Source organism: Macaca nemestrina, chromosome 1 (assembly GCF_043159975.1).
Source record: "Macaca nemestrina isolate mMacNem1 chromosome 1, mMacNem.hap1, whole genome shotgun sequence".
Lineage (NCBI taxonomy): Eukaryota > Metazoa > Chordata > Mammalia > Primates > Cercopithecidae > Macaca > Macaca nemestrina.
The window spans coordinates 225,701,128-225,729,111 of NC_092125.1; the positions used below are offsets into that span (position 1 = coordinate 225,701,128).

At 43.2% G+C, this 27,984-nt stretch overlaps 1 protein-coding gene and 1 long non-coding RNA gene across 12 annotated transcripts in view; one reads left to right on the forward strand and one right to left on the reverse strand.

The window, feature by feature from the left end:
• Nucleotides 1-27,984, forward strand: part of LOC105479209 (arginine-glutamic acid dipeptide repeats) — a 466,387-nt gene that overhangs the window by 411,268 nt on the left and 27,135 nt on the right. The gene's annotated exons all lie outside the window — the stretch shown is intronic.
• Nucleotides 32-27,983, reverse strand: LOC105479201 (uncharacterized). Of its 2 annotated transcripts, XR_011606047.1 has the most exons (5): nt 27,847-27,983; nt 22,203-22,375; nt 18,229-18,277; nt 9,423-9,613; nt 32-222 (listed from the first exon to the last, which is right to left on the reverse strand). It is a non-coding gene; the product is annotated as an uncharacterized lncRNA (long non-coding RNA). The 2 variants fall into 2 exon arrangements; XR_003017595.2 differs by lacking the exon at nt 22,203-22,375 and having other exon boundaries at nt 27,847-27,982.

Sequence of the window (27,984 nt, forward strand, 5' to 3'; positions counted from 1 at the left end):
ATTCTTTATTCACAGTAGGATTCCTTGGCCAACTTATAAATATATGTGCTTGCTTTGTATCCTAGAGCTGTTGAGATGCGAACTGTCTCATAAGGTAGCAAAGGGCACTGTGATGGAAGCTTCTGTTTGATCGGTGTCCTGGAATCTGCTCCGTCTCCTTCTCTGGGCAGAAATGTGGTCCTGCTTCCTTCTGGGTTTAGGTCCTGGGAGCCTGTCACAATTCTGTCACACAAAAAGAGAATTCTGTAATGACCATCACAGCTGTATCATTTCAAGGTTCTATGCTAAAAATGTGCAGATCACCAAACAGTTGGCCACTAAGAGAACCTGTACCACAGAGGGTTTCCTAATGCGAATGCCCGCCCCAAACCCTGCAGACAGCACTTTCTGGACTTTATCCTCCGTGTTCATTAACTTTCCACTGATTTAACAGTTCTAACCAGAGTTATTCTTGATCTTTGATGAAGTGGATTTTTGAAACTTGGGTGTTTTGTTGTGGAGATGATGCAGGGCCCTGTAGCACATTTGTGGCAGGGTTCTTTTCACTCCTTCCACAAAGTTGTATGAACTCGGACTTTTACCTGGGCTGAAAATATGGTCTACAATTATATATGTATGTAATACTTCTTAGATTTTTTAAGATTCTAACTGGACTAAATGGAATTCTCAATTTTCAACCTGTTCTAGTTATTCTGAACTATTCTCCCTCTCACAAAAACACATGCAGATACACAGAAATTTATTCTGTGTGTAACACTTGACTTTCAAAAAGTTTGGGTTATTCTATGCATAATTTTTTTTAAAAACCATTTGGTTTAAAATAATTTCAAACTTCAAGAATTTGCAAGAAGAGTATACAGCATTCCCATATATTCTTTACCTAGATTCTCCAAATATTAACATCTTAACACATTATTTAACCCTCCTTTTGTGTGTGTGTGTGTGTGTGTGGTTTTTTCCCCCACATGAACCATTTGAGAGTAAGTTGCAGACCTGTTGCCCCTTTATTCCTAAAAATGCACCTTAAAAAATCAAAAAGTTGCAGTACTGCCTTTTTCTCCTTAAAATATTAATCTGACTGGGGACAGTGTCACGCCTATAATCCTAGCACTTCTGGAGGCCAAGGAGGGAGGATTGCTTGAGTCCAGGAGTTCGAGACCAGTCTGGGCAACATCGTGAGTCCCTGTCTCTACAAAAAAATAAAAATAAAAAAATTAACCAGGTATAGTGCCACGCACCTGTAGTCATTTGAACCCAGGAGGTCAAGGCTGTAGTGAGCTGTGGTCACACCACTGCACTCCAGCCTGGGAAACAGTGAGACCCTGTCTCAGTTTTAAAAAAATGTGAATCTGGTAGATTGACTCACTTAGAATCCTACTACTACAGTTAAAAATCGTGATACACTTAAGTTTGGCTTTGTAGTTGTTAGGGGGAGAGGGAAGGGGTGTGTTTTTAGTAATTTTTTCCCCCCTTGAAAACGCAGAAGAATATACAGTAGGAAATTAAAATCAGGCCAGCCGTGGTGGCTCACACCTGTAATCCCAGCACTTTGGGAGGCTGAGGCGTGCAGATCATGAGGTCGGGAGATTGAGACCATCCTGGCCAACATGGTGAAACTCAGTCTCTACTAAAAATACAAAAATTAGCTGGGCGTGGTGGCGTGTGCCTGTAATCCCAGCTACTCGGGAGGCTGAGGCAGGAGAATCGCTTGAACCAGGGAGTCGGAGGTTGCAGTGAGCCAAGATCGCGCCACTGCACTGTACAGCCTGGCAACAGAGTGAGACTCCGTCTCAAAAAAGAAAAAGAAAAGTCAGTAATTCCATCACTAAGAGATGACCACTAATTAACAATTTGACCCATATTCTTCAGACTGTTTCTAGGCATTTATCAATAAATATTTTAAACAGAAATGGCCTCATTCTGTTCTATAACCTAATTTTTTATTTTATTTTTATTTTATAACTGTTTAAAACTTATCTATATTGATCTTTTGCTTAAAGCATGTATCTGTGGAGTCATTTTTGATGGTTACATTTTAAAAGACGTCATAATGTTATTAACCAACTTCTAGTTTTGAACATTTGTTTTCCGTTTCTGGGGTATTTTATGGGGAGCGGTTACTGCTGCAAAAGAAAAATTCTTAATAAGTGACTTTGTTTTATTTTGGGGCAGTTATTTCCTTAAGATTCATTCCTAGAAATATTTATTTGAAGTAGTATGTGCATTTTTAAGGCCTTTGGTAGCCAGTGCCTTGTGTCCTCCTGAGAGATTATATTGAGCATACTGCTACCAGCAGAGCCATGCTCACCTCTCACTCTTGACCATCAGTCACTATGCTTTCAGTGTTTTAACTTAGCCTGCAGTCTTCTTTGTCTTCAAAAACTGTATGATACTTCGGACAACACCTCTGCTACTCCCCTGTCCACCCCCACCCCCCAAAAAAGGAAACCCAAAAAACCGACATATAGTCAGTTGGTTTATTCCAAAGAAGTGGCACAGGGACCAGGGGCTTCATCTCCCCAGCTCTGGCAATATTTTGGTGACTGTCTAGGGCTGATAGGCATCCTCAAGGAGGGTGGGGTGAGGAGCCAAGCTTTCAGGACCGAGCTTGGCTCTGTATCACCTCACCCAGAGCAGCCTTCCGCCTGGCCCTGACACGGTCGGCACAAGTCTGCTGCCATCTAGCCCACCTTTGTAAGTAGCTGTATAGATTGTCGGCCCTGGTGTGCTTTTACTGTGGTTTTTGATTACCCAAGGACTCTTCTTCTCTCTCACTCTGTTAATCAAGAAGTAGCTTAATCTAGTCAACAATTACTGTGGGAGAGTAATCTCAGATTAGAATCTGTGAGACACTCTGCTTTTAAAAACCGAGGATGATTTGAAATTAAAAAGCTAAGGTTTTGGCCAGGCTGACACCTGTAATCTCGGCACTATGGGAGGCTGAGGCAAGAGGATCACTTGAGGCCAGGAGTTGGACACCAGCCTGAACCTAGTGAGATTCTGTCTCTATGTTCTTAAAAAAAGCTGGGCGCAGTGGCTCAGGCCTGTAATCCCAGCACTTTGGGAAGCCATGGCGGGCAGATCACAAGGTCAGGAATTTGAGACCAGCCAGGCCAACATGGTGAAACCCCGTCTCCAAAAAATACAAAAATTAGCTGGGTAATGGTGGCGCATGCCTGTAGTCTCAGCTACTAGGGAGGCTGAGGCAGAATAATTGCTTGAACCCGGGAGGCAGAGGTTGCAGTGAGCTCAGATCACGCCACTGCACTCCAGCTTGGGCGACAGAGCAAGACTCCGTCTCAGGAAAAAAAAAAAAAAAAACTGGATCATTGGTTTAAGTACCCCTTTCCCAGCACCAGCACCTCCCCCTGGCAGTTTTACTGGTGAATATACTCAATATTTAATTAACAAATCTTTAAGCTATTTCTCAGAGACGAGGAAAAGAAGGCAAGCTTCACAACTTTTTTTAAAAGGCTAAGTTTAACCTTGATCTCAAAACCATGTAAATACAATGTAAGAAGGAAACATTTTTGTAGGCCAATCTCTCTCTTCGCTAAGCAAAACATAAAATGTCTTAAGTGGAATATTAACAAACTGAACCCAGCAATGTATGAAAAGTACTACATGGCAACCAAGTAGGATTTATCCCAGGAATGCAAAGATAGTTTACCATGAAAGACTCTAGTCTTATGTTCCAGCTTTCTACCGTCGCATGACATACCATCTCAAACCCATCCAAAACAGTATAAAACAACCTTTTTGTTCTGTTCATGGATTCCATGGTTCAGGAATTTTGAATGGGGCAGTAAGGGTGTCTTTGTGCCGTGATTTCTGGGGCATCAGCTGGGAAGACACAAATGGCTGGGTGTGACATAAACAGCTGTGATCTTCTTTACTCACACGTCTGCCACCTGGCTGTGATGGTGACTCTGAGGCTGGGCTCAGCTGGGATGGAAACCTGGAATACCTATACTTGGCCTCTGCATTTGGCTTGGGCTCCCCACAGCAAGATGGTTGGCTGCATTCTGTGGCCGTTTCTGACCTAGCCTTAGAAGTTACACAGTATTGGCCAGGCGCAGCAGCTCATGCCTGTAATCCCAGCACTTTGAGAGGCCGAGGCAGGCGGATCATGAGGTCAAGAGACTGAGACCATCCTGGCCAACATGGTGAAACCTCGTCTCTACTAAAAGCACAAAAATTTGCTGGGTGTGGTGGTGCACACCTGTAGCCCCAGCTACTCAGGAGTCTGAGGCAGGAGAATCACTTGAACCCGGAGGTTGAGGCGGAAGTTGCAGTGAGCCAAGATCACGCCACCGCACTCCAGCCTGGTGACAGAGCAAGACTCTGTCTCAAAAAAAAAAAAAAAAAAATTAACACAGCATCACTTCTACTGTATTGTATTGTTTACAAAACAATCACTAAGTCCAGTTCACATTCAAGGGAAGGGAAAGTAGGCTTTTTTTTTTTTTTTTAAGATAGGGTTTTGATGTCGTTTAGGCTGAGTGCAGCGGCATAGTCACGGCTCACTGCAGCCTCGACCTCCCAGGCTCAAGCAGTCCTCCCACCCAAGCCTCCTGAGTAGCTGGGACTACAGGTGCATGACGCCATGCCTGGCTAATATTTTTATTTTTTGTAGAAATGAGAACTGTCTCTGTTGCCCAGGCTGGCCTCGAATTTCTGGGTTCGAGTGATCCTCCTGTCTCAACCTCCCAAAGTGCTGGGATTATAGGCATGAGCCACTGCACCCAGTTATAGATCCCATCTTTATTTATTTATTTATTTATTTTGAGACAGTGTCTCACTCTGTCACCCAGGTTGGCGTGCGGTGGCAGGATCTCGGCTCACTGCAACCTCCACCTCCCGGCTTCAAGCAATTCTCCCTCCTTGGGCTCTGGAAGACCCCATCTTTTGATGGAGAGTGACAAGGTCACATTAAAGACTATGTGAGGTGGGAGACACTGTTTCGGCTGTCTTTGAAAATGTAGTTTGCCATTCACTGAGAAATAATATAATTCACTGAGAAACAAGTGCATTTGTTTCCATAGCTGCATAAAATTCAGTGGGCGAAATGCAGCGTTCCTTGTAATGATGGCTTATAGGAGACTAGGAATGACAGGACATCTCCTTAATGTGAAAAATAATAACTTCCAAAACTATATTGTCATATATATTTATATATGTGTGCGTGTGTGTGTGTGTGTGTATATATATATATGTTTTTTTTTTTTTTTGAGAGAGAGAGTCTCACTGTGTCTGGAGTGCAGTGGTGCAATCATGGCTCACTGCAGCCTCGACCTCCTGGGCTCCCGTGATCCTCCCACTTCAGCCTCCTAAGTAGTTGGGACTACGGGTGCACGCCATCACGCTTGGATAATTTTTGTTTTCTTTTTTTCTGGTTTTTTTTTTTTTTTTTGAGATGGTGTTTCACCATGTTACCCAGGGTGGTCTCTAACTCCTGGATTCAAGCGATTACTGTTTCCTCAGCCTCCCAAAGTTCTGGGACTTTAGGCGTGAGCCACACATGTAGCCCCTGTGCATCATAATTAATGGTGAAACTGTCAGTCCTTCACTGAAAATAAAGAGCAAAATAAGGTTGCCTACTGTCATCACTAATATTATTAGACTTTTTACTCAGATTTCTTTTTTTTTTTTTTTTTGAGACGGAGTCTTGCTCTGTCACCCAGGCTGGAGTGCAGTGGCCGGATCTCAGCTCACTGCAAGCTCCGCCTCCCGGGTTTACGCCATTCTCCTGCCTCAGCCTCCCGAGTAGCTGGGACTACAGGCGCCCACCACCGCGCCCGGCTAGTTTTTTGTATTTTTAGTAGAGACGGGGTTTCACCGTGTTAGCCAGGATGGTCTCGATCTCCTGACCTCGTGATCCGCCCGCCTCGGCCTCCCAAAGTGCTGGGATTACAGGCTTGAGCCACCGCGCCCGGCCAGATTTCTATATGACACAATTGGACAAAGACCCTATATATGTGTGTTTATGTAAAAGTATGTAAATATATGGCCAGGTGAAGTGACTCACTCCTGTAATCTCAGTGCTTTGAGAGGCCAAAGAGGGAGGATCACTTGAGGCCAAAATTTCACGACCAACCTGGGTAACATAGAAAGACCCCATTTCTACAAAAATAAAAATATTAGCCAGCCATGGTGGCGTGTGCCTGTAGCCCCACTACTTGGAAGGCTGAGGTGGGAGGACTGCTTGAGGCCAGGGGTTCAAGTTACAGTGAGCTGTGATCATACCTCTGCACTCCAGTCTGGGCAACAGAGCGTGAGTTTGTCGAACTATAATATATATGTATACACACACACAAATACACACACAAATATATATGACACAGGAATAGAAAGAAGAGGCAAAACTGATTTGTTTGTAGGTGATGCATTTAACCACATTAAAAATGTAGAGACTTAATTACTGGAACAAATGAAAATATAGAAAAATTTTACTGTTTAAAGATTTTTTAAAAATCGGTAGTGTTCCTGTGGACCACCACCAACAAAGTAGAGAATGTAATTTATTGAAAATACGGAGCCAGGCCGGGCGCAGTGGCTAACGTCTGTAATCCCAGCACTTTGGGAGGCCGAGGTGGGCAGATCACCTGAGGTCAGGAATTCGAGACCAGCCTGACCAACATGGAGAAACCCCATCTCTACTAAAAATACAAAATTAGCTGGGCATGGTGGCGCATGCCTGTTACAATCCCAGCTACTAGGGAGGCTGAGGCAGGAGAATCGCTTGAATCTGGGAGGCGGAGGTTGCAGTGAGCTGAGATCATGCCATTGCACTCCAGCCTGGGCAACAAGAGTGAAACTCCATCTCAAAAAAAAGATATGCAAATTCTTTATTTAAAAAAAAAAGACATAAAATATTAAAAGATCTAAAAAAAAAAGCATAGATAAATGGAGAGATGGTGTGTCAATGTTGATGGAAAAAGTACTCTACATTATAAAGACACCCTTACTCTCTCATTACTACATCATTTCAGTCACAGTTTTAACAGGGTTTTTTGTGGAGCCAGCAGACTGATCTGTGTGGTAGAATAAAGATCCAAGAATAGCAAGAAAATTAAGTAAGAAACAAGGAAGATAGGCTTTGTCCAAATGAACTAAGACTTACAAAGTTAGAGTAATTAAGACCTGGTGGTCTTGATGCAAAATAGAGACGTCAGTGTAATGGGGGCAGAACTATGTGATATCCGTGGGGAACTAACGAATTATCCAGTAAATGGTTTGGGACCAATGGGCTTAGCTGGCATAGGAACAAAATACAATAAGATTATAACTTCCAGATAAGTTAAAGCCAGGACAAACAAAACTTTATAAGGAAACAGAACATTTTAATGTTCCGTGAGTAGGGAAGGGTTTATAAGAAATAGTACAAAAAGTACAACTCAAAAAGTAAGTGATCATACATTTATCTGTATTAAGACTTGAAAAGTCTGTGTTTCACAGGGAGCCGTAAAGCTAGAAAAACGTGACAGACTGAGAAGATATTTAGAGCATAACAGAACTAGTATCTAGAATGCGTGAAGAACTTGTATAAATCTGTAATAGATACAACTAGTTCAATAGAAAAATGGGTGAAAGATGAGAACAGGCAGTTTTATCTGAGGAAATCTGAAAAGTCTGGAAAGTTTTGCAGCCTCACTAACAAATAGGGAAATGCAAATTAAAATGCACATATTACTTCACACCCATTATATTTACAAAAAAGTTTATCAGTTTTAAGTAGAAATGAGGTTGTTGAAAAGCAAGGGACACTCATGTACTCTTAGTGGCCGTGCACATTGATGCACCTGTTTCCTGTTGAGACATAAAGTACAAATCACAGGTATCTGTAAAAATAGCAAATTTTTTGTAGTATAGCAAGGCCCTGTGCCTGATTCCATGGGTGTAGTGGATTATGGCATACCCAGCTGGTCTTCAGAGTCACCTGACAAAATCTGTTTGTAAGCTGCGTATTTTCTGGTGATCTTCCAGATTTGAGGAACACTCCTCCCCTACTCTAGAGTTCAGTGAATACTTCACTGGGGAGTCAAAACATAAATACGCATCGTAAGTAATAAAAAGGAAAAATCATTTAAGACTGGTAACAGGTGTTAGAAGCACTACGTGATTAATTGCCAAATAAATTGTAGAGGTGGTCGTTGTTAATAGAAGGGGATCTTATTTTACACTGGGGTGGTCAAGACACACTTTAGGAAGAAGCTGAGAATTGGACTAGGCCTTGAGTGATGGGGAGACGGTGAGAACCAGCCCTGAACAAAGCACACAGGAGAGCAGAGCCATGGAGATTCATCAGTCACACTCAGTACTGACCCCCTTGCCTGAGAGTCAAGACCTTTTATACTGTGGTCCAAATCAGCTTTTCCAAGCCCCTTCCCTGCTGCTTTTCTTTCTGCACTTCTGGCCCTTGCCAAACACTCAGACTTCCTGTCTGCCGTTTTCCTGCAGTGTTCTGCCCAGAATGCCTGCCCTTCTCTTACTCCATGTGGAAATGCTCTGTTTTTAAACTTAATTTCCTTCATTAATCTTTCTCTAATCTGAAGAGGATATAACTCCTTTGAACACCCCCGTAGAACATCGTGCCTCTCTTAGGGCCCTTCTCTGGCTCTGCTTTGTCTTATGACTCCCTTTTTGGATTGAGCTCCTGAAGGCAAGGACTGTCTTACTCCATATTATCTCCATCATGGTGCCTTGCACCTAGATGCTCAAGAAATATTTGTATTATTGAATTAAAGTTGAAAGTTGCAGTCAATCTTTTGAAGATTATTCTGGCAGCAGTGTGTATCAGAGAATAAAGAGCCTGAAATCAGAAAGTACAAATAGCAGAAGATCTTAGTCTCTGTGAATGAGAACGGTGAGAGCCTGAAGTCAGGGGATGGTGTCCAGTAAGAATGGGAAAGATCAGAAGAGCCAGGAACTTACTGCATATAGGGGAGGAGCTAATAATGGTCTAAGGAGCATGGATCCTCAAGGCTTAGAGAACTGAGAAGCCAGCAGGAAATAAAACTTAGCACAGTTGGGTTAGTGCCATTTTGGTGACAGTTTCATGTGTGTGTTTGTTTGTTTGTTTTGTTTTTTGTTTTTTGTTTTTTTTTACATTTTCATGTGTGAGCATGATTTTGCTTAACATGAGTTTGGTAAATGTGATCAGAAAGGTTTTGTTCCCTGGTACATTTTACAGAATGGTTGCTAAGCCAGCAGAACTCAGAATTGGGTTCAAATCCCAGCTATCCCACTCATTCTCTGGGGCTTTGGGGTAAGTCTCTTAGATGCTGTAAAATTTAGGTTCCTCAGTAATGAAATGGGGGCACAAATAGAACCTCCCTCAGAGTCGTAGTGAACGTCAAATAAGGCAGCAGTGATTGAGCTCTTTTTAGGCACTAGACATTGTTCTAAGCACTTGAACTTACTTAACCTTCATAGCATCTCCATGAGGCAAGTGGTGGTGTTGCCATCACAATACATGTGAAGACAAAGGAGGCAGAGAGATGATGATGACTTGCCAAAGAACACAGAGTTCACACTGAATCGGAACTGAAACTTGGGCAGTGTGGCTGCAGAGCACCCAGTCTTGGCTGCTGTGCTGTTTCTGACTCAGTATCTGTCACATAGTAAACATTCCATTAGAATCAGCTCCTGTTTCTCCTCCCAGGGAAGACACACATTACATTTTGCCTGAGATAACTGTCTCACCAGATGTGTATACAGTCACGTGGTAGACAGGAAAGCACATTTGTGAGTGTTAGTTCTCATGGTCCTTTGGGTTTTCCCTTACCTTTAAAATGCAAAGATGCTATTGAAAGTGAATAAACTGACACTGTGGAGAAAGCATGATGTATCACACAAAATGCCATTGTGGAAAAAGTTCATTTTGACTGCTTAATGAGGGGAAAGGGGTCTCCTTTGGGGACGATGAAAGTGTTTTGGAATTAGATGTGAGGGCTGTACACATTGTGGATGTATTAACTGCCTCTGAATTGTAAACTTTAAAAGATTAATTTTATGTTGTGTGAATTTTACCTCAATAACAATTTTTTTAAGTTAATTCGAGTTGGGTTTTACTTCTGGAAATTACAAAGAGGAGTAGTGGGCAATACTTTATGCTGTTAAAATTAAACTTGACTGGCCGGGCGGGGTGGCTCAAGCCTGTAATCCCAGCACCTTGGGAGGCTGAGACGGGCAGATCACAAGGTCAGGAGATCGAGACCATCCTGGCTAACCCGGTGAAACCCCGTCTCTACTAAAAAATACAAAAAAAAAACTAGCCGGGCGAGGTGGCAGGCGCCTGTAGTCCCAGCTACTCCGGAGGCTGAGGCAGGAGAATGGTGTAAATCCGGGAGGTGGAGCTTGCAGTGAGCTGAGATCCGGCCACTGAACTCCAGCCTGGGCGACAGAGCGAGACTCCGTCTCCAAAAAAAAGAAAAAAAAAAAAAAATTAAACTTGACTTATTAGACGGCTGACTGCTTTCATTGTTATCCACGGCTGAAAAGGAGATGAAAATCCTGCTTGTAGCTGAGCAATCTTTAGAAGTCTGCTACGTTCCTCCCAAATTCCATCACTCTAGTCAAGAGTAAGAGGATTTGATAATAGGGGACTGGTTTCCTCTCGGCTCTGTGATAACTGGGGACTGATTCCAGGAGGACAGGTACTTTGTATGTGAGTTTTCATGTACTTCACATTATGTCCATGTCACATTCTTCAACTTGATCAGCTTTTGAATTTTGGCACAGACAATAAACTCCACATTGAATTCAGCTCTAGAAGCTGGGATTCAAATTTGACCCCAGAATGGACCCCAAGTGATAGGACAGCAGCTCTTCCCCCTCCCACTTTCCTGATGGTAGGAACAGGAGAATTAGCATAGGTTGTCAAGAGATGATCTCTGCCCAGTTGTTCTGTGCCTTCTCATTTGTCACTAAGGCTCTTAGCCCTTGCTTGAAGGCTTTTGCTAATGTTCCTTGGGGGACAAGGTCTTTCTCTGGAATCCATTCAAGGTGGGTAGTTAATGGAATGGCTGTCCTTTAAGCACAGAGAGAGGGGTGGTGTCCCCTATGCCTTACAGAGCAGAATAATAATAATGAAATTGGTCCTCATTCGAGTGTTCCTTCGCAGATTTGTGCTCCCATGTTCCTTGGACACTCACTGGCTGATTCTCTGCCGGAGCCTCTCCTGCTTCCTTCTGTGCCCCCACTGCAGGCCTTCGTTGCAGGCTGGTGGTTTTGGTTTTTGTTTCTGTTTCCTCTCCTCTTTTAGAAACACAAATGTCTTACATTCCCACAAAAGAATTTAGGAAATGAACCTGTTTACAAAAAGATCCACACAAGTTTGACGTTGCTTCCTCAAAGCACTTTGTTCGCAGTCACCCTTCTAGGTCAAGCTCACCTTCCTTCTAGGTCAAGCTCACCTTCACGTTTTTTTTCCTACCTCCAGCTTCAGATGCCTCCAGGTGCCTGCACAGCTGAGCAGGAGAGGTTCCTTTTTTTCCTAAACTAGTAATGCAGACAAGACCAAAGAGGAAATTGTTCTTTTGTTTTGTTTTTGTTTTGAGACATAGTCTCACTCTTGCCCAGGCTGGAGTGCAGTGGCGTGATCTCGGCTCACTGAAAACTCCGCCTCCCGGGTTCAAGCGATTCTCCTGCCTCAGCCTCCTGAGTAACTGGGACTACAGGCATGCATCACCACCCCTGGCTAATTTTTTATATTTTTAGTAGAGATGGGGTTTCACCATATTGGCCAGGCTGGTATTGAACTCCTGACCTTGTGATCCACCCACCTCGGCCTCCCAAAGTGCTTGGATTACAAGCGTGAGCCACTGCACCTGACCTGGAAATTGCTCATTCTTTGGTATTATTATTTTTAGTTTCTTTGTACTTGATTTATTCTGTGGGGAGGAGAAGGGGAATATACAGTATCTTAATACACTACAGGAAATACTAGATACCCTATCTGAAAGTCTGGTAACAAACTTCCCTCATTGAATGCTTTTAGGTTGTTTGGCCCTTAAAATATGTTTTCCTTTTTATCTTATTTACATTTATTTACTCACTCAACCAGTCACTCAACAGACATTTGAGTTTCTATGGGAAAGACGTTTTAGATAGATGCTGAGGATATAAAAATGAGTAATGCAGTTTCTCTACCCTTAAAATATTAATCACCTGCTAAGAAATGCAAACAAAAACCAAGTGTAACTGTGGTAAGTGCTTCATGGAAATATAATATATACACTAGTAGTGGATTTTATGGTTTACAGAGCAAGTTAATGTATTGTTATTTCCTTTTGGTAACAGTCTTCTGAAGCAATTGGGTGACTGGCTGAGAGCTGGGACTCAGACCTTGTGATTTGTCACTTTTTTGTTACTCATTCCCCCTCTCCAGCACTGAGTGATGTGGGATTCCATGACTGATAAGTTTGTTCTCTCTGCAGTAGCTCCTTCCTTCTTAAGTTAAATTACTGGAGAGTGGAAATGTGTGTGAATTCTTCTTCCACTCCCGCTGTCCTTAGACAAATTACTTCATCTCCTTGTGCTTTAGTTTTCTCATCTATAAAATGGTAATAATATTATCTGCTTCCCAGGACAGTAGTGAGAATTAATTGAGCAGTTGATGATCAGAATGATCTTGCCTGTATGTAGTTGTTGAACTTCAAATATTTTGAGAATCTGAAAAGCAAGAAATATTTCTCAAAATTGTTTAATTTGGAATTGTGGGCAGTATGTTTAGCATGCTTCCAATCAAGATTTTGGCGAAGCTTCTTAATAATGGGGAAAGCTCTGTATAGTGTTGTGTGCAAGATGAATTATGTCTGTTTACTTTGGATTTCAGCTCTGTCGTACCTGTACAGTTAGAGCCACCAGCATTAGAAATTGAAAGTTGGGATTATAGAATGTCGAGAAATGGCAGCTAATTTGGTTTTCCCGAAGTATAGGTCACCATCCTTCTTTTGTCTTTCTGGTCTCAGGAGCCCTTAGTGGAGAAGCAGGGATTTTTCTTGGGTTATAATGTATAGGATTTTGTAGTGTTTTAAGTCCCCAGGTGGAGATTGGAGGTGACCAGGCTTCATGGCAAAATCCTAGGCCTTGAGCTCCTATCATCTGAAGCTTCTAATTGCCCTTCAGATTATAAACAAAAAAATGAAGTTTTAAAAGGTATTTTTATATTTTAATATCTTTTCTTAGTGACATTTTCAACTCTATAGTTTTTACTTTTACCTGGATACTAGTAATCCATAGTTGATTTGATGCCATTAAACTTTCATTCATGTAAATTGTCTCTGTATTATGTAGTTGCCCAGTTATGGATGTATCAGAGTTGAGGGTTGTTATTTTATCTTACCTATGCTCTTCAAATAATATTGATAACAGAAATAACCAGAAATGGACCTTGCCTGCGCTTGGGTCCATTTGTTGGGAGATGCCCAGTATGTTTTATTAACACTGTGTACTATTTTTAAAAAACCTTGACCTGTTAGGAAACCAACCCCATTTTATGAGCAGAATTAAATGGGATATGGAAAGGGGGAGTGCTCACCCAGAGCAGTTTAGATTGAGTCAGCAAGAGAAAGGAGGGTCCCCTAAGCCACTGCTCTTTGTCACACTATGGTCCAATCAGAAAAGCCCAGATGATGTGGATGCTATGGTTCCTGGCTTTGGGCCCCCAGTCACACAGGCCACACTAAATAGGATACTGCATTTTACTTGGCATTTATTGCCCTTGATGGAGACGGAAACTATTGTATTTGGATCTTCCTAGAGCAGTTAGTGAACTGATGGTGCACTAGACTAAAAAATTCACAGAAACATCTGGAAAGGTAAGATCAAGTACTATAAAATGTAGGACAGTATCTGGCAAAATAGCTTCCTTCTTGGTAGGTTGCTTCTTTGGGAACTTGGGGACGAATCCCTGCAGAATTCCTATCTGAGCACCTTACTATTCCTTTTTGTGAGTAAGCCCACCACATTCTCCTTCTCCTACTTTCAGGATAAACTTTATCATGGTATTTTGGTGCACATGTTCATTGGGTGGTATCCAACTATATTTTCCACCATCTCTACATGGTTTAGAATCCTTTCATTTTCTATGAAATAGAAACCCTTGAAAATGCCCCCAGAGAATGCACATCGTGTTCTCTGCAGCACTCTGTGTGGCTTGCTTCGGTCAGAGGGCTGCTTCACAAAGAGCTGAAACTTTGCTGGCAAACATCCCTCCAGGGCTGGTAATCTTCCAGACACGATGGCTCACTTGATAGAAATGTTTTCAGCACAACCTTGCGGCAGATGTTTGCTCTGGTGTGCTGGCGTAACAGATGCTGACCATAACTCTTGAGGGCCTCCACGTGCCTTGTAGATGGACTCTACTGCTAGTGTGAGTTATGCATACTTTGGAGCCATAATTAAAGCTCCTAGATGGAGGGGTAGGGGTGAATATTGACTGTGTTCAAAGCAGGTATTTATGGTTGATAGGGAATTTTGTCTTGGCTGAGTTTTTAGAAAGCTAGGAATGAATACTGAGACCCAGGGGAGAGGAAAAAGTTTTGGCTAAGCTTGTTTTTATCTTTTAGATAGATAGATAGATAGATGGAAAAAGTTTTGGCTAAGCTTGTTTTTATCTATCTATAGACAGACAGATGGAGATAGAGATACTCATTTTCCAGGTTAGGTAAAAATATAAGCATAAAAGGATTTTTTTTTTTTAAAAAGGATTTTGTTAGATTTAGCTTTTTTGATTTTTTTCAATTGTGTATTTTGTTTATTTCTATTTCTTACAAATGCCTTCTTTGAGGTTTTTGGTCTCAAGAATGAATCATTAACCTGAAACCTCTTGAGCATGTACATGACTTTTTAGGTTATTTCTTTACAACATATAAGTCAAGTTGTTACTAGATTTCTTTATACTTAATCGTCTTACGGATATTTATTGGAGATCTGTAGAACACTGAACATTGTGTGAGATGTGAGAAATGCAGCAATAAACAAAAGACATGTTCCCTGGTTTCTAGAATTTTAATACTTTTTTTTTTTTTTTTGAGACAGAGTCTCACTCTGCCGCGCAGGCTGGAGTGCAGCGGCGCGATCTTGGCTCGCTGCAGCCTCTCCCTCCCGGTTTCAAACAATTCTCCTGCCTCATCCTCCCGAGTAGCTGGGATCACAGGCATCCACTACCATGCCCGGCCAATTTTTATATTCTTTAGTAGAAACACGGTTGGCCAGGCTGGTCTAGAACTCCTGACCTTGTGATCCACCCGCCTCGGCCTACCAAAGTGCTGGGACTACAGGCATGAGCCACCATGCCCGGCCTCTAGAATTTTAATTCTGTGAAGAAGACAGATTAGGTGAATAATTAGATATATAATTATAAATTCTCATAAGTGCAATAATAGAAATCTACTTAGTATTATGAGAAATTATGACAGTGGGACCTAACTTAAGAAAGGAATATCTGAAGATATTTCATTTCAGTTATGACCCCAGGAATGAGGAGGGAAGGATAGAATCAGAAGAGCCCCCCCAGGCCAAGGGATCAGCCTGTACAGAGGCCCTGGAGAAGGATAGGCTTGGAACTCAGGGGAAGCTGAAAAAATAAGTGTAGCTGGAGTGTATGGAGCAAAAAGGAGAATGGGGAGGGGTGAAGTAGCAGTGACGGGGAGAGGTCAGGTCATGGGGGCCTTGCATGGTCCATGGCAGTAATAGCAGGTCCTGAGGGCCTCTCAGGTGCCAGACACTGTTCTCAGTCTTTACGTGCATCGGTTCATTGACCACATAGATAGGAGGCTGCGTAAGTTACCTAAGTATGTACAGCTTGGAAATACCATAGCTGGGATTTACTGTCAGGCACTGTGGCTTTTAGAGTCCATGCTGTTGAACGCCTAACTAGATTTTTGTGCTGAGAATGTGACAAGTTAATAAAGAATCTCAAACAGGGAAGTAACATCAGTTTTCCTGTTTATTTTGTTATTTTTAAGACAGAACGTGGAATTTGGGTTGTAGTAGGTCAAGGGGAGTGGAAACAGCACCGGGTAGGAGTCAGTGTGATCATGAAAGGTAACCCGGAGACTGGATAAGGGTGGTGGCAGTTGAGGCAGAGAGAAGTTTGTTTGTTTGTTTGTTTGTTTTTAGATAATATTTTGGAAGGCAGGATTGGTGAGATTTGGTGTTGAATCAGAAGGGGCAAATCGGAGAGGACAGCGTCAGGGAGGATCCCCAGCTGGCACAGGAGCCACTGAGTAGGGGAAGTGCTGCTTGTTAAGATGGGGAGGTAAGTTTGGGAGGGAGAAGTGAAGATCAGGAGTTCCCTCTTGTATAGCTAGTTTTGAGATGTATGTATGTTTTATGGAAGAATGGATTCAAAATGTACATAGTTTAACTGGATAAATACGATATTTAAAAAAAAAATAGTTTTAAAAATATTTACTAGATAGAAAAGAATTAGTTGGGAGAATTTTGGACTTAGGTTTCTGGGGCTCTATCTTCACTACTGTTTGGGTCTCCGAATGAGACTGATAAATTAGTGCCCCTTCTCCCTTCCCCAAGTTCTGAACAAAGAGAGATGGGTTCAAAATATTACCTCTAGTTATTGATATGGTTCGGACTGTGGGATGTAGATTAGTGGGCAGGGGAAGAGCCTCCCCTGGGGAAGAGGACAAAAAAGAGCAGCTAGCTGCCAAAACCATGAGGACGCTGAACCGTGCATGCCAGGTTTGTTTTTTCCACTCCCCAGATCAGCAGCTTCCCTACCTGGGGGGGAGTGACAACTGGCCAGGAGTTGTGCCAAAGGCCTCTGTGTACGTGGGTGTAGCTGTCTGGAGCGGGGTCTCTGCTCTTCTGTATGTTCTTGTTTCTGCAGATGTGTCACAGGATGCCTCTGGGTTCAGATGTGGAGTGGTTGGTTGTGGCACATGGCTCTGCTTCAGGTCACAGGATGACTGTCTCTAGGTCTTGGATTTTAGGTGTCTGGTATTGGTTTTCCTTTTTCCTGTACATGCCCACCTCCTTATGTTAACATCCTCACCATCTAACTACTCTTGTTCTTAACCCATGATGTATTTTCACTTCTGCCAGAGAAATTCCGTCGAGTTTGGCTTTGTATCTTGACAGGCCCACAGACAGAGAGATTGAACAGGATCTTAGGGGAGACGCTCTTTGGCCATAGGCAGTTGGAGGTGATGAACTGTTTGCAGAAGTGGATGCATTTAAGAGACAGGGTCGTCATTGCTGCACTGATTTCTCCTCACAAATGGAAAACTATTAACGTATACAAAACAGTGTGCACTTAGCTGACGGATTGTTTTATTCGCATACTACAGTTGGGGCTTCATTTAGAGAGGGAAGCGGTAAGGTTCCCTCCATGCGACCTTCCATGGTGGCTCCCTGACTTCTCCTCACAACATGAATCTCAGATTGACTGCAGAGCGTGGGTGACCAGAGAGAACTGCATCCCCTTCCTCATGGTTGTTTGTTAGCACGTGTGGTGGTAGGAGTCATGGTAGGGTCTTGCCTAAGACATTTTTTGTGTTGTTGTAAACAAGAGGCACAGCAAGCTTGGCTTTTTGTGTTAGTCTGCCCCTGCTGGGATTCCCTAAAGTAGGGGCATCCACTGAGCCACACAACAGCAGAAATCTAGAAGTAAATGGAGGGGGTGGCACAGAGGTTTCTGAAATTGCTGTGAATAAAGAACAAGGCATTGACATGGCTCGTCAGTGGATGCTGGGGATGAAGGTTTTAGTACCTTCCATTTATGTATTTCGTTTTTCAGGTTTTACAGACACGAGAGTGAGTTGATATGAGTTCATAGACGTATTCTTCATACCCCTGAGGCTACTTGTGCTGTAGATTATATTTGGAGACTGTTGACACCTATAGAGTAGTCATTTTCTGCCTTATCTAGAAGCACAGCTCTGCTTATTTTAGACTGACTTTGATAATTTTGAAGATTTCATGTCACCCTTCCCAGCTCACACACGTCTTTCTAAGAAGTGTCATTTCATAAGCACTATACTTTCGTAAAGATAATACAACAAACACTTAGGAAAACTGATTCTAAGAAAGAAGGGGAGGTCCTGTGGGTTTGAAGAGCTGACACACAGAAGTGTGCTCCCAAGTGGGAGCGTCCCTGCAGTGGGTGTGCTGTGGAGCTCGGACAGCACCTTTAGAGTGAGCAGGCAGTCGGCAATAGGGAAAAGTGAGGTCAGGTGGAAGAGAAGTCATTAAACCCCTTACCTGGCTGGCTAATGAGCAAGGAAGTACTTGCATGTCATTTCCAAATTATCTGTAGAGAAGAGAAACCTTTATTTAAATGCAGAATTGGAATATTTGGCAATCTTCTGGTTTAATTTTTTTTAATTAAATATTGAAGAGTTAATATAACATTTGTGTATGGTATAAAAACAGCCACACTGTTGCCACCACACAGCTTAAGGTTGCACAGACTGTTCCCTCTCCAGTGCAATGCCCCGTCCTTTCCACTCAAAGATAACCACTACACTGGATATTCTGCTATAACCCCTTCCTTTTCCTTATGGCTTGCCTCATATATGTGTATTCCTACACAGTATATTAGTTTTGCCTGTCTTTGAACTTCCTGTGAATGGAGTCATGGAGGAAGAATGTCCTGCACCTTGCTGTTTTCATTCCTCTTTATCCCGAGAGGCAGCTCCGCATCCTGTGGTACTTCACAGCCTTGTGTGAATAGAACATCTTTTCCTTCTCTTTTCTGCTGTTGATGGACATTTCAGTTGGTTCCAGTGTTTTGCTGTTAACATACAGTTCTGCTGTAAACGTTCTTGTATACATCAACTGGTACACATGCACACGAATTCTTCAGGGTATAGTTGACAATTTTTGAGTTATAGGTATGCGTATCTGCTATTTTACCAAGTGAAGCCAGATTGTTGGGTTTTTTTTTCCAGCTGTATATAAGAATTCCAGTAACTTCACATGCTTGCCAACACTTGATAGAATTAGACCTTAAAATGCTTACCAACATTATAAATTTGAAATGTCTGAGTGATTTTAATTTGTATTTCCCTGGTTTCCAGTCATATTGGGCATCCTTTAATGAGTTTATTGGCTATTTGTGTTTCCTCTTTATGAAGGGCCTATATAAATCTTTTGCATACTTTTCAATTGGATTGTCTTTTTCTTGATTTGTAAGAGTTCTGGATACTCATCTTAAATAATGTATGTTGCAAATACCTTCTAGCTTGTGTCTTATCTTTTCACATTTTTTATGATTGATTAAAGATTAATGTGTTGTTAATTTAAACGATTTTATCCTCTCTCCTTAAATATATCAATCTTTATGCTTTGAGCTTTTATTTGTAGGAAATCTCTCTTGGTCATTTAGGCAGTCTCCTATACTTACTGTTCTCTAAAATTTTGTAATTTTGCTTTTCATATTTAAGTTCTTAGTCCCTGGGTTTGGTGACTATGTAGCATAAAGAAGGAGAGCAGATTTACTTGTTTCTGTAATAAATCACCAGGTGTCCCAGTGTCATCTCTGGAGAAGTCCAGCCTTTTCTCCACTGATTTGTGTTGCCAGCTATGTCAGAGTGAAATTTCCGTAAGAGTGTGAATCTGTTTCTTAGCCGTTTTGTTCTGTTGGGCTCTCTGTCTATCCCAGTAGCTTCACTGTCTAGCTTTAGGATAATTGTTTATAGTTGACTTGGCAAGTCCCCTACCTTTTTCTTGTTTTTCAAGAGTATCTTGATGAGTGGCACTTTATTCTTCTTTAAAATTTTTAAAATCAGCTTGTCTTGTTCACAAACTAACCAGCTGGGATTTTGAATGAAATAGTGTTGAATCTATTTGAGTATGTTCCCTTTATCTATCTTTTTTCTACTTGTGCAGTCCTTTCAAGTCATATTTTTATCCTCTCTCCTTTCTGCACACTACTTCTGCACCCAAAGTTGCAGCTTTTCCCCTGAGAGAATATATAGTAGATTTCAAAACCTTTGTCTTCTGTGTTATCTCCTTGAGGTAAACTTCACTTGAAAATCCAACACAAAGAATTTAGGCATTTGAGGAATTTGTATTTCCCTGGTTACTAATCATATTGGGCATGCTATAATCAGTTTATTGGCTATGTGTCTTTTTCATGAAGGGCCTGTGTAAGTCTTTTGCTTATTTTTCAATGGATTGTCCTTTTCTTTTTCATTTGTAAGAGTTCTGGATATTCATCTTAAATAATGTATGTTCAGTTCACTGCCTTCAGAAGGGAAGCCCTCTGGCTGTTTGGGATTCTATCTCGGCTGGGTTTCAGAGCTCAGGCCCAGGGAGTAGGAAGCCTTATTTGTGTGGTTTCACTGTCTTTACAAGACAGGGCTGCACAAGCTCATAGGACCTCAGGAATGTTCTCGTTATTGATAATGCCCATTATCAATGTGGGAAGGATCTCTTGGCTTGGGATCAGAGGGGTTCCTAAGAAGTTCTCTTGGCTCTATTTTATTCTTACGATTTATATAGGAGCAGTGGTAATTTTTTTTTTTTTTCTTTTTGGTCTCTCTGATTCTAAAGAAAAATTTGTGAGGAGAGAATAGTTAATTGTAGTCCTACAAGTTTTCTTAAATATCTTGATATTTTGACCAGTTGGGATATAAGTATTCATGAAATTTATAAAAATTTTTGTCTTCACCTACATGGAAGCTTAGAAACTACTGCTCCTTTGTGGTTCTTTTGACTGCTGTGAACCAGGAATTTTTTTTTTTTTTTTTGGGTAGAAGGCTTCCCTTCAAGAAATAAAACCCTCCAGGTAGCTGGTCAGGCATTCTGAGGCCACAGTTGGTTGTGTTGTGTTACGTTGTTTTGTTTGGTCACCAGGAGCTGGAAGTACATCGTTATCTGATACTCTTCAGGGTCCTTTCAGCATCTGGGGGATTCCTGTATAGCCTTTGTGAATTCATGGAAGGCAGGATTTAAAATGGGAGCCTGCCCCTGCTGCCATTCAGGTTTCTGTGGTTGCATCCAGGGTCTCCCTTGGATCAGTTATGATTTCTGCTTAAAGCACAGTGTCAACTTTCCCTGAGGGTTTCTCTTGAGGGTTCGGAACCCTCTAGCTGGGCAGAGGGCAAACGGGCAGTCTGAAACTCTTGAAGAAGGAAGCATGGGGCCGTCAGTAGAAGTTAATAATCAAGTTATTTCTTACACTGTGATGGGTGTTGGTATTATTAATTCAATTGCCCATTTATATGTGAAACCCATTTTTTTTTTTTTTTTTTTTTTTTTTTTGGAGACGGAGTCTCGCTCTGTCGCCCAGGCTGGAGTGCAGTGGCGTGATCTCGGCTCACTGCAAGCTCCGCCTCCCGGGTTCACGCCATTCTCCTGCCTCAGCCTCCCGAGTAGCTGGGACTACAGGCGCCCACAACCGCGCCCGGCTAATTTTTTGTATTTTTAGTAGAGACGGGGTTTCACCGTGGTCTCGATCTCCTGACCTTGTGATCCGCCCGCCTCGGCCTCCCAAAGTGCTGGGATTACAGGCATGAGCCACCGCGCCCGGCACCCATTTTCATTTTAGACAGTGAACATGTTAAATTCTGAAATAGAAGTAGAATAATTCAAGAGATACATTTTCCTCGGTGCTTCCTCTAAAGAACAGTATAGACCCAAGGCCATGCTTGACTCAGTCTTGCTAGGAATTCCAAGGAAGGAAGATGGAGGACACAGGACCTGTGGCTGGCAGAAATTGCCGTGCAGAGCTGCTTTTAGGTGGGCCCAGGAGGAAGGTGCCAGCACAAGAGACTTGTCAGGTGCTGCCCTAAGTTCAATTTTAGATTGTCCTTGAAGTGAATGTGGTTGTTGCATCAGCTGAGAGCTGTGCCCATGACTGGCATGTTGATGGCCAGCTGTTGCCCTCTGCCACTCAGGAATGCTGGTGACATGCCACTGCCATTCCTGCCCACAGCAGGAGACAGAAAGTTTAGCTGGGACTGGAAAACAAGTAACCTGACCTCTTTATTAGTAGCCTTCTGGAACAGGTAAGTAAGAGTGTACAGAAGAACTGTTAATTGTCTTTTAACTAGAGGGAGCAGAGAAAATGCCTTCAAAGCATCTGGTTGTGGTGTCACAGCCTTCTGATCCAGATAATATGTGACAAGAATTTTTAAGTGATATTCATTAGTTCAGGTATTCATCACTCCTACCTAGAGTTAGCATATAACCGCTCATCTTTGCTGTTGCCATAAGCAGATCTCACTCACCTCTTTATTTGCTGCTCTGTGAGAGCAGCACTGTTTAAATGATTGCTTGAGTTCCCAGGAGAGGATCCCTGCTCTTCTTATTTACGCCCCTTTAAGATGTAGGTGTTTTAGTACCTCATTGCATCCAGAGAAGCACGTTCATTTTCTGAGCACATCAGCACATCTCTTTACCCCTATAGAGGGGACACATTACACAATTGACATTGTATCCCGCAAGAAAAAACTAGAGCAGCAGAAAGAGGATGCGCATGACTCAGGGAGAGATGCAACTGTGTGCATCCCAGCTTACACATTCCCAATCACACAGCCTAGAGGGACAGAGGGACAGCCACGATGTGGAATAAACAGTAGAACCCCGACCTGAGGAGGCAGTAGACCCAAGGAGGCTTTGGGGTGATGCGGTTGATTGTACAACCTGTTCCCTATGCTCAGCATCAGAAACACAGATTCTTTCTAGCTTAATTCCTAAAGAGTCTTTAGACCTTCTTTCTGCTAAGAGAGTTTGTAATCAATACCACCAGTTTTCATTCTGGGGTTTGTGACACTAATGAGTCCCACGTTACCACAAGTAAATTTTTTTGAAATTCGGCAATAGAATTCGTTATAGTAGGCATACATTTTTTATTTTATTTATTTATTTTTTGAGATGGAGTCTCACTTTGTCACCCAGGCTGAAGTGCAGTGGCGCAATCTCAGCTCACTGTAACCTCCACCTCCCAGGCTCAAGCGATTCTCCTCCCTCAGCCTCCTGAATAGCTGGGATTACAGGTGCGTGCCACCACACCCGGCTAGTTTTTGTATTTTTAATAGAGACAAAGTTTCACCATGTTGGTCAGGCTGGTCTCAAACTCCTGACCTTGTGATCCACCCACTTCAGCCTCCCAAAGTGCTAGGATTACAGGCGTGAGCCACTACACCTGGCCGTTGGGCATAAATTTTAACATAAGTGTATGTTCTTCGACACGTTTAAGAGTGGAGTGATGGTGTCATAAAATTAAACAACGGGACATCGTAAGTCCCTTAAGCTGGACCTTTCCAATCTGTGCATCAAAGCTACAGACGGCTCACAAACCCTGTAGTACGTAGCCTGATATAGATTGGCAGGTGCATTCTCTTGGTTTAGTTTTTATTCCTGCTGAAATGTTTATGATCTTGTGTGTCCTCATTCTGTTGCCGATTATGTAAGAATAGAAGCTGGAGCTGGGCTTCTTAGGTTGCATCAGTGGGCTGTGGGGCTGGTTCCAGTTGGGATCTTCAGACAGAATACTCTTCTCCTTGCCCAGTGCTTATCTTTCAGATTGTGAACTGGGCCCAGATACCGTTATCATTCACCATCTCTAACATTCCCTTATTCTTTGACTACATAAGGTGCTGTAGTTTTAGGGGAAACATGATAGAGGAAGGACGTTGGTTGTATTAACCATTCTTTGAAAGGTTTTTTTTTTTTTTTTAATTCAGTCAATTAAAATAGTCCTTTAAGGTGTACTTAGTTGTGAGTTTGTAGTCCTTTTCCCAGATAGAAAAGGATGTTTAAGAAAAAATCCTGTCACTTACTGAGCATGTGTGCCAGGTCCTTTTTGGCACTTTCATCCTCACCACAACCCTGTAAAGGAGGGAGCTCGTGGCGACGCAGCCCAGGTTTCTAGATAAGGAGAGTCTCAAGGAGGTTCCTTAACCTTCCTGTGGTTGTTTTTCTCCACTTTTAAAATGAGGAAACAGAGGCCAAGAGAGGTTAGGGAATTTGCTCAAGGTCGTGCAGCCAGTGGCAGCCGTTTTCACTCAGTGTTCCGAGAGTTAAGCCTCAGAAGCCAGGCATCCATTGTATGTAATGTAGTTAACATCTTTCCTGTGTATCTAGAAAGGTACTTGTTATGTTCCATTCGTAGGAGAATTGAGAAAATATTAATAGTCGCTTTGTTTTAAGAACTCCAGTTGAAAAAGGCTAGACAGTCGATGCTTGTTCATTGTTTTTCCCCATTCTTCCCCAACATGCGTGTGCACACGCACACACACACGTGTGCGTGCGGCTGAGCCAAGGCCTAAGCTGAGAATTGAGTTTCCTCATCCATGTGGAGGCAGCTGTGAATGCCACCTGGTTCTGAAGAAATTGGGATACTTGTGAGCACAAAGGTGGACCTGAGATCACTGGAGCCAAGCTGGTGGAAGCACTGACCACTGCAGTGGGCAGAGAGCTGTCATTACTGGTGCCTCAGGCCACAGCCCAGTAGGCTGTCCTTGTTCTGTTTTTTGTTTCCTTTCCTTTTTCCTTTTTCATTTTTCCTTTTCCTTTTTCCTTTTTCCTTTCCTTTCCTTTCCGTCTTGTCTTGTCTTTCTTGTCTTTTTTTTGAGATGGAGTCTCTGTCACCAGGCTGGAGTAGTGCAGTGTCACGATCTCGGCTCACTGCAACCTCTGCCTTCCGGGTTCAAGCGATTCTCCTGCCTCAGCCTCCCAAGTAACTGGGACTACAGGCCTGTGCCACCACGCCCAGCTAATTTTTATATTTTTAGTAGAGACGGGGTTTCACTATGTTGGCCAGGCTGGTCTCGATCTCTTGACCTTGTGATCCGCCTCCCTCAGCCTCCCAAAGTGCTGGGATTACAGGCATGAACCACCACACCTGGCCCATTCTGTTTTCTTAAGAGCTTAGCAGGATGGCTAGCTTGTAGGCATAATCCCAGAGCCTCTTGCTATCTGCCTGTGGGAAGCCTGTGTGTGCTCCAGCACACTGAAGGAATTTGGTGCTCACTTTCTCCTGCTTTTGAGCTTTGGTCGTGTGTTATTACTAATCCTTAGAGGGAGATTTTGACTATAACCACCTTCCTGAGTGCTCTTAAGGCAGGTTCAGAGGATTCTCACAGCATGAAATGAGAAAACACTCAGCCTCAGAAAAATGGAAGTTGTTCTTTTAGTGCCAAAGTGTCATCGGACCAGAGTGCAGCTTGGTTAATTCAGGTTAAGACTTAGCCCCTGGAACAGTGTCGAGCCAAGGCTTGTGTGGTTCATCGTAGGTTTGTAAAACAAAAAATACATGTGTTTGGTAAATTCCAAGTGCACGTTAGTGCATACGCGTATGTGCAGGAACACTACCCGTAAGACTCTTGTTCTCATTTCACACTTGCGCATCCCCGGAGCTGGGGAAATCATTTTCAATTTTGAGAGTAACCTTAACTAATTAGATGGATCAAGGGACTCTTTGTTTTGTTTTTTATAATGTACAGATAAATTAAGGGAAATAATAATTATCTTGAAGAATTTTGATTCTCGTAACTAATTTTCCATCTATGTATATTTAGCTCAATTTTGAAATGGTTCACTGAAAGATTTCCAAATTTCTTATCACTGAAACTGAAGTTATTTCACTTTTATGACTGTTAGTGACTTCTCTGTTTTATGTATTTCTGGTGCAGTATAATTCTCATACGTCTGTGTGTCTGTGATAGATCTCAGTTCAAATTAACATTTCCTGAGCACCCATCTTGTGCCAGGCACTCTCCTAATGATTGCTCAGGTTACAAGGTTTAGAGTGGCCACATCCCCTATTCACTTGCAGTTTAGAGTCCAGTTGGAGGAAAGGGAGGAGGGGAATCAAGTTAGAGACAGAACTTGATATCCTGCAGGACTCAGTGATGTATGAGCCACAGAAAGGTCACAGCTGAGTGAGAGAGTTGGTAATCATGGAAACAGGCGCATCAGAAACTCGCTTCCTATGGGTCAGTAAAGAGTGTGTATGAGGCTGTGTGGATGACAGCAGATAGAGCTGGCAGGGTGGGCCAGCAGCAACCAGGAGAACGGCATTCCAGGCGTCTGCACCCAAGGAGAGCCTGGGGTCAGAGGCAGGACATGTGGGAAAAACCATTGGTCCCTTTTACCCAGGGAAGGACTCAAGAAGCCAAATGTGGTAGGAGATGGAGGCTCCAAAGCCCTGGCAGACATTACAGCAGCACTGAGCACTTTCAGGACCAGGACCCCAAGGTCCAGCTCTGGAACACCCCTCTCTGCCCTGACTTTGGTTCCTCCATCAGCAGAGGGTCTCCTGGGCCACGGGCTCAAGTCTGAAGTCACCTTAAAGAGAAATCTCTACCTTTCTGTTCTCCTTCATTGCTGAGGGTTTTGACTCGTGTTGAAAGGTTTCTGAAGCTTTCTGCAGCTGGAAAGTCAAGAGCTTTTTTAAAAGCTTGAGTTTCCAACTGCAGAAAGCTTCAGAAACCTTTCAACACACGTGTGCAGCTGGAAACACAAGCTTTTAAAAAAACCTCTCGATGGGCCAGGCTTGATGGCTTACGCCTGTAATCCCAGCACTTTAGGAGGCCAAGGTAGGCGGATCATGAGACCAGGAGTTTGAGACTAGCCTGGCCAACATGGTAAAACCCCATCTCTACTAAAAATACAAGAATTAGCTAGATGCAGTGGCACGTGCCTATAGTTCCAGCTACTCGGAAGGTTGAGGCAGGAGAATCGCTTAAACCCAGGAAGTGGAGGTTGCAGTGAGCTGAGACCATGTCACTGCACTCCAGCCTGAGCGACAGAGCAAAACTGTTTTAAAAAAGAAAAAAAAAAAGGCCGGGCGCGGTGGCTCACGCCTGTAATCCCAGCACTTTGGGAGGCCGAGGCGGGAGGATCACGAGGTCAGGAAATCGAGACCATCCTGGCTAACATTGTGAAACCCAGTCTCTACTAAAAATACAAAAAATTAGCCGGGCGAGGTGGCGGGCGCCTGTAGTCCCAGCTACTTGGGAGGCTGAGGCAGGAGAATGGTGTGAACCTGGGAGGCGGAGCTTGCAGTGAGCTGAGATCCGGCCACTGCACTCCAGCCTGGGCGACAGAGTGAGACTCCATCTCAAAAAAAAAAAAAAGAAAAAGAAAAAAAGCTCTGACTTAATGGAAAGCTTGTTGACTTTTGGGAGTTGTGTCTGGGATTTAGGCTTGAGCGGTGAGGACGCAGAGCTCATCGTCAGCACGGCTTGCTCTGAGGCTCTGTTAGATGTTCTGATGCCAAGAGAGGCCTTTTGCAGTGTGGGCATGAAGGAAAAAGTTACTTCCCAAGAGAGGGCCAAGGGCGCTTTTGCATCACAAACCAATCCCAGCATAAATGTGTGTGGGTGGGAGGGTTGGGGTTATAGTGTGTCCTAGGAGCACAGTGACATACCTCCTCCTGCCACACGCCATGTCAGCCATGAGGTGGGCGTTGGAGTGGGGTGACTGAGGTCACCCATCGTGACAACAGTGGTGATTTGTCTCCAGAACAGGAGCTGCCACGATTTGATGCAGGCTAAGGTGTGCTGTGGTGAGTTTGTGGCATACGTGCTGCGTTAGGTGAAGTGATCCCACCCAGCCCGAGAGGCTTCCCTGCTACACATTGTGTTCCAGAGGTCTAGGTCCGTCTGGCATTCAGGTTCTGTGTTAAATGGAAAAGGAAGCTCCTGGCTCTCCTCTGGGGAGTTAGCTCCATCATTTTTCCAAATTCCCTTTGGGGTAGGGAGCAGCTTCCTAGTCTCTAGACAGCGACCCCCTTGTCCCCCCTATGGGCCCCACATGCATAGCAGCCTGCATGGGGTGGCGCTGCCAGTCCCACACTTCCTGGGCCTCTTGAGGGAGAGCCAGCTGTCCTCTGTAAAGAACCTTTGAGGAAACTTAGATACGTACCAGGAGAGAATCCTCGGAGCCCGTATGTCACAGTCACAGATTCAGAGACCTTGGCTGTTTCCATAAATTACACCCCAACCCCTGGTGGTTCCCGTCATGTGTGTTTTCTCAGCTGCGGTGTGCCTGTTGATGTGAGGA